The sequence below is a fragment of the Macaca nemestrina genome, chromosome 8, assembly GCF_043159975.1.
Source record: "Macaca nemestrina isolate mMacNem1 chromosome 8, mMacNem.hap1, whole genome shotgun sequence".
NCBI classification, from domain to species: domain Eukaryota; kingdom Metazoa; phylum Chordata; class Mammalia; order Primates; family Cercopithecidae; genus Macaca; species Macaca nemestrina.
This window is the reverse complement of record NC_092132.1, coordinates 22,407,178-22,419,682: the sequence shown is the minus strand read 5'-3', so window position 1 is coordinate 22,419,682 and position 12,505 is coordinate 22,407,178. Positions and strand designations below refer to the sequence as shown.

At 40.0% G+C, this 12,505-nt stretch overlaps 1 protein-coding gene across 5 annotated transcripts in view; it reads left to right on the top strand.

The window, feature by feature from the left end:
- Nucleotides 1-12,505, top strand: part of LOC105468504 (zinc fingers and homeoboxes 2) — a 196,238-nt gene that overhangs the window by 107,654 nt on the left and 76,079 nt on the right. Inside the window, exon 3 of one of the 5 annotated variants that reach the window (XM_071067873.1) lies at nucleotides 11,192-11,349. The exons of 3 other annotated variants lie outside the window; for them this stretch is intronic. The gene's annotated coding sequence lies outside the window, so the exon portion shown is untranslated. Of the gene's footprint in view, nucleotides 1-9,647; nucleotides 11,350-12,505 lie in introns of all 5 variants that reach the window. One more of the 5 variants, XM_071067871.1, reaches the window with a different exon arrangement.

The window sequence follows — 12,505 nt, the reverse complement described above, 5'->3', positions numbered from 1 at the left end:
TAAAAAGATCAGTGTTGCCAGGAGTTCAGGGGGAGGCATGAATAGACAGAGCACAAAAGATTTTTAGGGCAGTGAAACTGTTCTATGTGATACTGTCACGGTGGATACAGGACACTATGCATTTGTTAAAACCCATAGAACTGGACAGGACAGGGGTGAACTCTCATGTAAACCATGGACTTAAGTTAATAATAATGTATCCATATTGGTTTTTCACTTGTAACAAACGTACCCCACCATGCCAGATACTCATAATAAAGGAAACCAGGAAAAGAAGAGGAGAGGAATTATATGGAACCCCTCTGTACTTCGTGCCCATTTTTTTTCTGTAGACCTAAAACCACTCTAAAAATCAAAGTGTGTTGATTTTTGTTTCAAGTTAAGCAATGTAATATAACAGAATTAACAAACTTGTTGTAATCATCATCATAGCGAACACTTACTGAGTACTTCCAAAGAGACAAACACATAATAGAAATTATTGTTGGAGAGGATATAACAGAAAAACTAAGAGAAAGGAATGAGCACTTCCTCAGGTCCAAGCAGACAAATATTTGAGCCTTTTGTATTTGGTCCGTTCCACTGCCCTACAAGCAAGGCCCTATTACTATCTTTATTTTATAAGACAAGGAAATGGAAGTTCAGATAGGTTAAGTCATATGCCCAGGGTCACAGAGCATTAGAGGCAGAATTTTAACCAGATCTAATTGACTGCGGGGCTCATGTACCTGACACAGTGCTCTGCCACTGTGTGTGTGTGTGTGTGTGTGTGTGTGTGTGTGTGTGTGTGTGTGTACATGAGTGAGTGAGGAGTGTGGAAGTGGGTGTGAAGTGCATGAGTGGGAGTGTGAGGGTATGAGCACGTGTGAGTGTGTGACACAGATGGAGATGGAGTGGTGATTCATGAGTGTGGGTGAAAAGAAATAAACTTCAGCTTAGCGCAGTGGCTCAGGCCTGTAATCCCAGCACTTTGGGAGGCCGAGGTGGGTGGATCACTTGATGTCAGGAGTTCAAGACCAGCCTGGCCAACATGGTAAAACTCCATCTCTTCTAAAAATACAAAAAAAAAAGTAGCCAGGCATGGTGGCAGGTGCCTATAATCCCAGCTGCTTGGGAGGCTGAAGCAAGAAAATAGCTTGAACCTGGGAGGCAGAGGTTGCAGTGAGCCGAGATTGCACCACTGCACTCCAGCCTGGGTGACAGAGCAAGACTCCATTTCAAAAAAAAAAGAAACATCAAAAATGAAAAAACGTATACATATATACAACTGTATATGTACATAACATAGATATGTTGGTGCAAAGGTAAAGTGGTTTTTGCAATTACGTTTCATTGCAAAAATGTTCTAAAAATTAGAAATAACCAAAGCAAAGAAAAGAAAATGGAAAACCGGAGGTAGTAGAAGGAGCCCCCGGAAAAGGGCAAGGAGCCGTGTGGCCTGGAGCTGCCTGGAGTTGCAGGCCTGGGCCTTGGGCTGAGAAAGGTTTTTCCAGGTGGCGTCTGTCCCACTTCTCCCACCCACCCCCCGGCCCTGTGGCTGAGTCTGTTCCTGTTGGTGGTGCCACCCTTTGCCGCGCTTGCCAGCCAGGGCTCATCAGGGGACAGTGTGCAGCCGTGACCCAGGCTGACCAGTGTTTGCGTTGGGCTCTGGCCAGCCTGAGAGCTGTACTGCCGCCGGCCTCCTGCCGTGGGTGGTCCTGGATTACTTCTCTCACCCCAGGTTGTCCGGAGGGTTCCAAGCCACACAGCAGCAGCCCCCTCTCCACCCCTTCCCCAGGGGTAGTCCCTTTTAAAAAGGGACTAAGAGGACCAGGCAGCAGTCGTCTCATTCTTCAGTGGGACCAGGCAACTCAGGATCCACAGAGCCGCCTCCGCCTCTGAAACTGCCGACAGAGCCTGTGGGGTTCAGAGTCCAGAAACACAGAAACGGCCCTTTTCTTGATTTGTGTTTTTGTTTTTATTTTTCTTTTTAAAAATTATTTTAATGGACACATAATTATTGTACATATTTAGGGGGCACAGAGTGATATTTCTCTATATGTATACAATATGTGAGAATCAAGTCAGGGGAATTAGCATATTCATCACTTCACACATGTACATTTCTTTGTGTTAGGAACATTCAAAATCCTCTCTGCTAGCTATTCAAAAATAAACAATTATTGGGGTTTTTTGTTCTTTGGAGATGGAGTTTCGCTCCTGTTGCCTGGGCTAGAGTGCAGTGGTGCAATCTCGGCTCACTGCAACCTCCGCCTCCGGGGTTCAAAACGATTCTCCTGCCTCAATCTCCTGAGTAGCTGGGATTACAGGTATACGCTACCACGTCCAGCTAATTTTTGTATTTTTAGTAGAGACGGGGTTTCACCACGTTGGTCAGTCTGGTCTCAAACTCCTGACCTCAGGTAATCTGCCTTCCTCGGCCTCCCAAAGTGCTGGGATTACAGGCGTGAGCCACCGCACACAGCCATAAACAATTATTGTTAACTGTGGTCACTCTACAGTGCTACAGAATACTAGAACTTAGTCCTCCTATCTAGCTATGATTTTGTCTCCATTTACCAACCTCTCCCTATCCCCTCTTTCCTACCCTTCCCAACCTATAGTAACCACTATTCTACTCTCTACTTGTATGAGATCAACTTTATTAGCTCCCACATATGAACAAAAACATGCAGTATTTATCTTTCTGTGTCTGACTTACTTCACTTAACATTATGTTCCCAGTTTCATCCATGTTGCTGCATATGACAAGATTTCATTCTTTTTCATGACTGAATAGTATTTTTGATAATACACTTTTTTTCTTTCTCTGTTGATGGACACTTAGTTTGATTTGATATCTCAGCTATTGTGAATAGTGCTGCAGTAAACATGGGAGTGCAGGTATCTCTTCAGCATACTGATTTTGTTTCCTTTGGATATATACCCAGTAGTGGGATTGCTAGATTATATGGTAGTTTTATTTTTAGCTTTTTGAGGAACTTCCATACTGTTTTCCATAGAGGCTGTACTAATTTATATTCCTACCAACAGTGTACAAGGGTTCCCATTTCCCTGCATCCTCACCAGCATTTGTCATTTTTCGTCTTTTTGATAATAGCCATTCTAACTAGGGTGAGATGATATCTCATTATGGTTTTGACTTGCATTTCCCTAATGATTCATGATGTTGAGCATTTTTTCCGTATACTTCTTGGCCATATGAATATCTTCTTTTGTGAAATGTTGATTCAGATCAACTGCCCATTTTTAATTGGATTTTTATTTTTTGCTGTTGAATTTCTTGTATATGCTGAATATTAATCCCTTGTTGGATGAATAGTTTGCAAACATAGTTGACCCTTGAACAACACAGATCTGAACTGTGTGGGTCTACCTATTCAGGGATTTTTTTTCAACCAAATAAAAATAGAAAATACAGTATTCACAGGATGCAAAACCTGCATATTCCAAGGGCCAACTTTTTACATAGTGGGTTCCTCAGGGCTGATTGCAGGACTCAAATATATGCAGATTTTGGTATAGGTGATGGAGGTTGGGGGGTGGGGGAATCCTGGAATCAATCACCTGCATATACCATGAGAGGACTGTATTTTCTCCCATTCTGAAGGCTGTCGCTTCACTCTGATTGTTTCCTTCACTATGTGAAACTTTTTAGTTTGATATAATCCCGCTTGTCTATTTTTGGTTTTGTTGTCTGTGCTTTTGAGGTCTTATCCATGAACATTTTGGCTAGACCAATCCTGAAACATTTCTCCTCTGATTTTTTTCTAGTAGTTTTATAGTTTGGAGTCTTACATTTATATCTTAAATCCACTTTGAGTTTATTTTTGTATATAGTGAAAGATAGGGATCTAGTTTCATTCTTCTGTGCGTGGATATTCAGTTTTCCCAGCACCATTTATTGAAAAGACTATCCTTTTCCTGATGTATGTTCTTTGTGCCTTTGTTGAAAATAAGTGGGCCGTAAATACATGGATTTATTTCTGGGTTCTGTACTATGTTTCATTGGTCTATATGTCTTTTTTAATGCCCATACCATACTGTTTTGTTTACTATAGCTTTGTGGCATATTTTGAAGTCAAGTAGTGTGGTATCTCAAGTTTTGTTCTTTCTGCTTTAGGATTGCTTTTGCTACATGGGGTCTTCTGTGATTCCATATGAATTTTAGGATTTTTTTCTATTTCTGTGAAGAATGTTACTGGTATTTTGAAAGGGGTTGGATTGAATCTGTAGATGTCTTTATATAGTATGGTCATTTTAACAATACTAATTCTTCTAATCCATGAAAATGAAATCTCCTTTGTTGTGTATGTCTTCTTCAATTTCTTTCATTAGTGTTTTATCATTTTCATTGTACAGATCTTTCACATCCTTGGTTAAATTTATTCCTAGGTATTTTATTCTTGTAGCTGTTGTAAATGGAATTGCTTTCTTGAGTTCTTTTTCAGCTAGTTCATTATTGGTATATAGAAACACTACTTTTTATTTTATATGTTGATTTTGCATCCTTCAACTTTACTAAATTCATTTGTCGTTTCTAAGAGGTTTTTAGTGGAACCTAGCTTTTTCTATATGATAATATCATGTCATCTTCAAACACTGATGATTTTACTTCCTCCTTTCCCATATGCAAATCATATGCTTGTATTTTGTTGAGGATTTTTGCGTCCATATTCACCAGGGATATTGGCCTGTAGTTTTCTTGTTGTATCCTTGTCTGGTTTTGGTATCAGGGTAATGCTGGCCTCATAGAATGAGTTTAGAAGAATTCTCTCTGCTTTAATTTTTTGGCCTAGTTAAGAAGAATTGGTGTTAGTTCTTCTTTAACAATTTTGTAGAATTCAACAATGAAACCATCTGGTCCTAGGCTTTTCTTTGTTGGGAGACTTTTTATTGTTGATTTAATCTTCTTCGTTACTGATCTATTCAAGTTTTCTATTTCTTCCTGGTTCAATCTTGGTAGATTGTGTGTGTGTGTGTGTGTGTGTGTGTGTGTGTGTGTGTGTGGTGTAGTGTCTTTTAGTTAGTCTAGCTAATGTTGATTTTGTTTACCTTTGCAAAAAGCCAACTTTTCATCTTTTGTATTGTTTTCTAATCTCTGTTTTGTTTATTTCTGCTCTGATCTTTATTATTTCTTTTCTTCTACTAATTTTGGGTTTGATTTGTTCTTGATTTTCTAGTTCCTTGAGGTATATCATTAGGTTGTTTATTTGAAATTGTTCTACTTTTTAAATGTAGGTGTTTATTGCTGTAAAATTCCCTCCTAGAACTGCTTTTGCTGTATCCCATAGGTTTTGGTATGTTGTGTTTATGTTTTCATTTGGCTCAAGAAATGTGTCAATTTCTTTCTTAACCTCTTCATTGAACCGGTGGTCATTTAGGAACATGTGGTTTAATTTCCATGTATTTGTTCAGTTTCCAAAGTTTTTGTGGTTGATTTCTAGTTTTATTCCATTATGGTGTGAGAACATACTTGATATGATTTTGATTTTTAAACTTATTGAGACTTGTTTTGTGGCCTAATATATGGTCTATCCTGGAGAATGTTCCATGTGCTAATGAAAAGAAAGTGTATTCTGCAGCTGTTGGATGAAATGTTCTGTGAATGTTTGCTAGGTCTATTTGGTCTATAGTGTAGTTTAAATAGGATGCTGGTTTGGTGATTTCCTGCCTAGATGATCTGTCCAATGCTGACAGTGTGGTGTTGCAGTCCTCAGCTATTATTATATTGGGGTCTCTCTCTCTCCCTTTAGGTCTAGCAATGTTTGCTTTTTATATCCGGGTGTTCCAGTGCTGGGTGCGTATATATTTACAATCATTGTATCACTTTGCTGAATTGATCCCTTTGTCACTATATAATGACCTTCTTTGTCTCTTTTTATACTTTTCAGCTTAAAGTCTATTTTATCTAATATAAGTATAGATACTGCTGCTTGTTTCAGATTCTGTTTGCATGGAATATCTTTTTCTAGTCCTTTATTTTCTGTCTATGTGTGTCTTTACAAAGTAAGTGAGTTTCTTATAGGCAGCATATAGTTGGGTCTTGTGTTTAACTCATTAAGCCAGTGTATTTTTTTAAATTGGAAATTTTAATCCATTTGCATTCAAGGTTATTATTGATAAGTGAGGTCTGACTCTCATCATTTTGTTAAATGTTTTCTGGTTGTTTTGTAATTTCTTGTTCCTTTCTTCATCTCTTATTGTTTATGGTTTTGTAGTTTAAGGTTTGATTCCTTTCTCTTTCTCATTTATGTATCTGCTTTACCAGTGAGTTATACTTTTGTGTGTTTTCATCATGGTAGTTAATCATCCTTTTGCTTGCAGATGTAGGACTCCATTAAGCATGTCTTTTTTTTTTTTTTTTTTTTTTTTTTTGAGACGGAGTCTCGCACTGTCACCTGGGCTGGAGTGCAAAGGCACAATCTCAGCTTACTGCAACCTCTGCTTCCCAGGTTCATGTGATTCTTCTGCCTCAGCCTCCCAAGTAGCTAGGATTACAGGTGTACACCACCAAACTCGGCTAATATTTTGTATTTTTAGTAGAGACAGGGTTTCTCTATGTTGGTCAGACTGGTATCAAACTTCTGACCTTATGATCTGCCTGCCTTAGCCTCCCAAAGTGCTGGGATTATAGGCATGAGCCACCATGCCCAGCCTAAGCATGTCTTATAAGGCCAGTCTAGTGATGATGATTTCCCTTATTTTTTGCTTATCTGGGGAAACCTTTATTTTTCCCTTATTTCTGAAGGATAGCTTTGCTGGCTATGATATTCTTGAGTAGCTGGCTTTTGTTCTGTTTCGTTTTGTTTTTCTTTCAGCACTTTGATTATATAATCTCATTCTCTCCTGCTCTGTGAGGTTTTTGGCTGAAAAATATGGTGTTAGTCTAATGGGAATTCTCTTATATGTGAGTTGATGCTTTTCTCTTGTTGTTTTTATAATTCTTTGTCTTTGACATTTGACAGTTTGACTATAGTGTGCCTCTGAAAGTACTAGAGAACCTTTGAAATTCCTAGATCTGGATGTCCAAATCTCTCCCAAGACTTGGGAAGTTTTCGGCTATTATTTCATTAAATAGGTTTTCTGTGCCTTTTTGCATCTCTTCTCCTTCTGGAACCCTATACTGTGAATATTTGTTTACTTAATGGTATCCTATAGGCCCTGTAGGCTTTTTCATACTTTTTTAGTCTTTATTTTTTAAAAAAACAAAAAGTTTGACTGAGTTATTTCACAGACCTGTTTTAAGTTTAGAAATTCTTTTTCTACTTGATCTAGTCTATTGTCAAGGCTCTCAATTGTAATTTTTATTTTCTTCTTTGAATCCTTTAGCCCCAAGATTTCTGTTTGGCTCTTTTTTATATCTCTTTGTTGACTTTCTCATTGAGATCATGAATTATTTTCCTGATTTCATTGAATTATCTATCCGTATTATTTGTATCTTGCTGAGTTTCTTTAAGATCATTATTTTATATTTCTCTTCAGACATTTTGTAGATTTCCTCTTCTTTGGGATCTGCTACTGGAAAATTATTGTTTTCCTTTAAAAGTGTTGTGTTTCCTTGTTTTTTCTTATTTCTGTGTCCCTATATTCATATCTGTGCATCTGGTGGGACAGCTGCCTCTTCCAATTTTATATTCATAAGCAAAGACTTTTTCCTGTAGATGTGTCCTATAGCATTGGTTGGGTAGGTGCTTTGGCTTTGGTGGTAGGTGGATGCAGTAGCATAGTCTCCATGTGATTTCTTTGGCTGTAATCAATGTAAGAAGTGCCTACAAATGCTTCAGTGGCCTAGACTGCAGGTTTTTGTGGAGACAGTGGCGTGGCCCTTCTGGGGGCAGGAGATGCCAGGCAGGCTGATTCTTGGGCTATGGGAGTTATGCACTAGGTGCTAGGCAATGCCCGTTGAGAAGGGAGGACACTGGCCTTTTCTCCTTTGAAGGTGCTAGAATAAATTGCCCTGTATCACCCAGTTTCCCAAGGGCTTCTGGCGAGGTCACTCTCTATGAAACCATAAAATAAAGATCCAGCTGCCCTGCCTGACATTTTCACATCCTTTATGCATGGAAAAGAAGGTAGCCATTCATCTCTCTCTTTAGCCATTTTTCTGATTCTGCTTTGTCAATTTTAAAAATCCATCTCAGTATCATGACCCCCATCCTTCACCCACCCACTGGGAAGCCCCCTTGAGGACACAGGTTTTGTCTTGGACATCTCTGTCCCCCTCAATGTCTGGTATAGTGACTGATGCACAGCATGTTCTCAAGAAATGTTTGAATCACAGTACATTGAATCAGTAACAGTCTGACTGAGCCCCAGGCAGAAAATTCAGAGAGGCATTTTTTCTCGTATTCCAGATTTCAGCTGTAGCCTCTTGTAATTCTCATATTGTTTTTCAATCACCAGAATTGATTTCCCTCATCCCTCTCCCCAGGGTCATCTCCAGTGAACTGTATTAAATTGCAATTAATGTTGACATTTGTTTTCCTCTTGCTCTCTCCCTTCTTTAAAGGGGGCACATGGGTGGTAGAAAATTGAAGAGCCAATAGTAATCACATCATAGAGGAGGTGTGAGCATTGGCAAGGGCATTTGCAATTAAATTAGGTGACGCTTTTGCTGGTGGAGAAATGCACTTTCTGAGGAAGGAACACCAAGTGGGTGTTACTGGCTTAAGGCACGCAGGCTTCTCTTCAGATGAGCTGCCAGGAGATGCTACTGCATAGCACAGGAAGAATGTGTGACCACTAGGATTATTTCCAGCACAATTGGCTTTGCATGGCTGAAGTTTTAGCAGTCAATTTCTATAAGCCCTTTTAAAATTGGAATTCATAAACAAATCTGTGCACTCTCACCCTATGGCTCTTTTTTCTGCTCTTTTTGTTGTTTCATTGTTCCTCTCACTGCTACCTAGCTAGCATCCTGGTGTCAGGGAAGAGGACCAGATATTTTCACACCCGTCATGTTCTGGATGCTGTGTTAAGATGTAGGGCAACAAGGTAGATGTCATCCTTGCTCTTTAGACATCTGCAGTCTAAAACCCAGGCAATTTGGATATGGTGTAGGAAAAAAAAAAAAAAAAAAAAAAAAAAAAAAAAAAAAGCTCTCGCCAAGATAAGCATAGAAGAGAGGAGTATTCTGCAATTGGACCATCAGAACCATGCAAAAAATCTCCCCTTAGATTCTAATACCCCCAGCCCTCCCACCTGCCAACCCAGACCCTTCCCAAAGAATAAGCTTTATTAAGAGTTTCAATCAGCTCACTCTTATTTTTTTTCTTTCTTGCAATCAGTGATTCATCAGACTGCAATTCATTAGGATTACCATTATTGTTGATAATAGCGCAGCTGGGCACTCTATCTCAGTCAGGAGCTCTCTGCTGACAGGAGGGGCTGATGGCAAATGCAGAGGTGGGGAGTCCATCCTGCCTGAAGCTGGAATGCCTCAGAGGTGGAAGACTAAAAGAGGCCAAAGGACCCAACAGTCCTGATCCAAAGTTCCCATTGCTCTTCTGTTCTCCCTGGGCTGACTCTAGACCTTCCTATATTTCCTTACTAGGACTCTTTTTTTTTTTTCTTAAGGGCATATTGTTTTTAAAAGGGATGAACTCTTCTCTAAGAATTATTTTATTCCCTGCCCTCTTCTCCAGTTTGCTCCTGCAGAAAAATGAGCAAAGCATTACGTATTTCATGGGATTCTTGGGATGATACAACAGGATAATGAATACAAAAGCCTATGACACAATGATGGAGGTAATTGGCATTTTTGAGCGTCAGTTCTATGTTATGCATTGTGTATACCATATCTTATAAAATCTCTACAGAAACACTGTGAAGTAATTTTCATTTATTCTTTAAAATATATTTATTGAGCATCTATTACATGCTCAATATGATGCAACATGCTAAGGCTCCAGCCCTGAGCAAAACAGTTTTTCTCCTGACAAGGAACTTACATACTAGAAGCTGCTGTTAAACCATTTAATAGACTAGGACACCAGGGTTCAGACACATTAAGTCACATAGCCACCTTTCCGGCTCTGAAGCCAGTCCCTGCTCTGCTGCCCTCTACCTCCCTCTGTTCCTGGTCTAAGCACAGTACTAGGTATGAAGGGAGCTTTGTAAACGTCTAAAGCTTTCTCAACCCTTGTTTGGTTGTGCTTAAACTTGGATATATGTCATCAGGGAAAGAACAGTGTCTGGGAATTAGATGAGAAATGTAGATGACGTGTCCAAACTCAGAAAAGTTGTTTAACTTTCAACAGCCTTAGTTCCTGTGGCTGTGAAATGGGGATAAATATACTATTAATACTTAAGGTTATGATGGATTTCCAGATACCTAGGGTATGGGAATGCACTTTAGAAACTGATGTCCTGAGCCAGAATGAGTTTTTCCTTGGCAACTTGATAGACCCTGGGTGTCTTGGGAGCCTGCTCAAATAGGAACCTGGGCTTCCCCTGGCACTGAGCACTGGAGTCACTTCCAGATCACGAGAGGCAAGACAGCATGGTAGCTATCAACCATGTTAAAATTCTAGTGTCTCACTTACTAGTTATGTTGCTAACCTCACTGTACCTCAGTTTTGTCACCTATTAAATGGAAAGAAAAATAGTATCTACCTCATAGGGTTACCAGAATGAAATGATCTTTGGGGGATAACAGTAACCACCATGAGTCAATGCTTTTGCGCACCATAGTTTCATTGTTAAGTTTCACTCAAAACCCTACAATTCTAACATATCACTGATGATTACATTTTTTGGTGTGAAAGTCAAGTCTAATTGTTTCTGGAGAACATTGTGTCCCACTCTTTGGTTTTAGATTTATCCCTTGCAAACTGAGAGGCTTTTGTTTTGTCTGTTTATTTTCTTAATGTAGTGTTTAGAAATTTAATGGAGCAATTTAGTTTCCATTTACTGAAGTAGATTATCAAAGGAACAGAAACACTAAAGACTAGGTTAGCATCCCAGAGTATTGCCTCACATATGTGTGACTTTTCATGTTTTCCTGACCAAAAAAAAAAAGAATGAGAGTTTCTATTTCCTTAAGCTGGTTCATGGCAAAGCCTCTTGCCTCTTGCCTCATGCCCAGTCAACTCTCTGGATAACTAAATGGTTGGAAGTGGGGCTAAGAGGGTCACACAAGGACAAATCCTCACCCAGCATGTCAGGACAACTTTGTTCTTTTTGCCAGATATGGTGGCCCAGATCGCTAAAACCCACATTTTTGGCTTAGAGGCCTCAAGCAGTATTGCTCAACTGGGAAACCAAAATTCATGAAGAGAAATAATGGTGGTCCGCTCCCTTCAAGTGAATGAAACACTTCAGGACATTAAAACGGAAATCAGCAAGGTATGGTGACTGATTTGTCCACACCATGAAAATAAGCCACCATTTATTCAGATCTCCATGCAGGTGACAATCCTTGTCTAGGTGCCTTGTAGTTTTTACAAGAAACCCATCTTATAGATGAGGAAACTTAACCTCATAGAGGTGAAGTGACTTGCCTAAGATCACACAGCTGTGAAGTTATTGAGTTTCAAAGCCCTTGTCATTTTGTCAAATCACCAGAAAGAAATTGCGGATGAGGAAAGAGTAGAAAAAGCCTCAGGGAAAGTTGATGGTGATAGTGGTGGGAGAGGTGGTGGTGGTGGTGGGATTCATCAGTGGGAAATTGCTGTTCATCCTGATAGTGGTGATATCATTAACTATCCATTTTCAGAAAAGGATGCAACAACCACTTAATAGGTACATATTCAACTCTGTTTAAAGAAATGAAAAGGCCGGGCGCGGTGGCTCAAGCCTGTAATCCCAGCACTTTGGGAGGCCGAGGCGGGCGGATCACAAGGTCAGGAGATCGAGACCACAGTGAAACCCCGTCTCTACTAAAAATACAAAAAATTAGCCGGGCGCGGTGGCGGGCGCCTGTAGTCCCAGCTACTCAGGAGGCTGAGGCAGGAGAATGGGGGGAACCTGGGAGGCGGAGCTTGCAGTGAGCCGAGATCGCGCCACTGCACTCCAGCCTGGGCAACAGCGTGAGACTCCGTCTCAAAAAAAAAAAAAAAAAAAGAAATGAAAAAAAAGGAGTGAAGTTTGCAGACCTAAATTTCCAAAGTCAGAGGCAGAACTAAGCCTCGTTCCCCCACTTCTAATTGCCTTCCCGTCTCCCCCTCATCCATCTCAAGCTCCACGTTGTAAGATTTTTTTTTTTTTTTTGGCTTCAAGTCCAAATAGGAGCTAGCAATCCTAATATGTCTCGGCCACAGAAAAACACTAAGAGCTGATACTTATTAAGCACTCTTTGTGACCAGCATTGCTCTAAGCACTTACCTGTGTTAACTCATTAAAACTTCACAATAATCCTCTGAGATAGATCCCAATATCATAATAATTTAATAAATAGGGAAACTGAGGTGCAGAGAGGCTAAGCCACTTGCCAAGGTCACTCTGCTGGAGAGTGGCATGCTGGGGGCAAGCCCAGGCAGGCCAGCCCCCAAGTCTGCCCTTC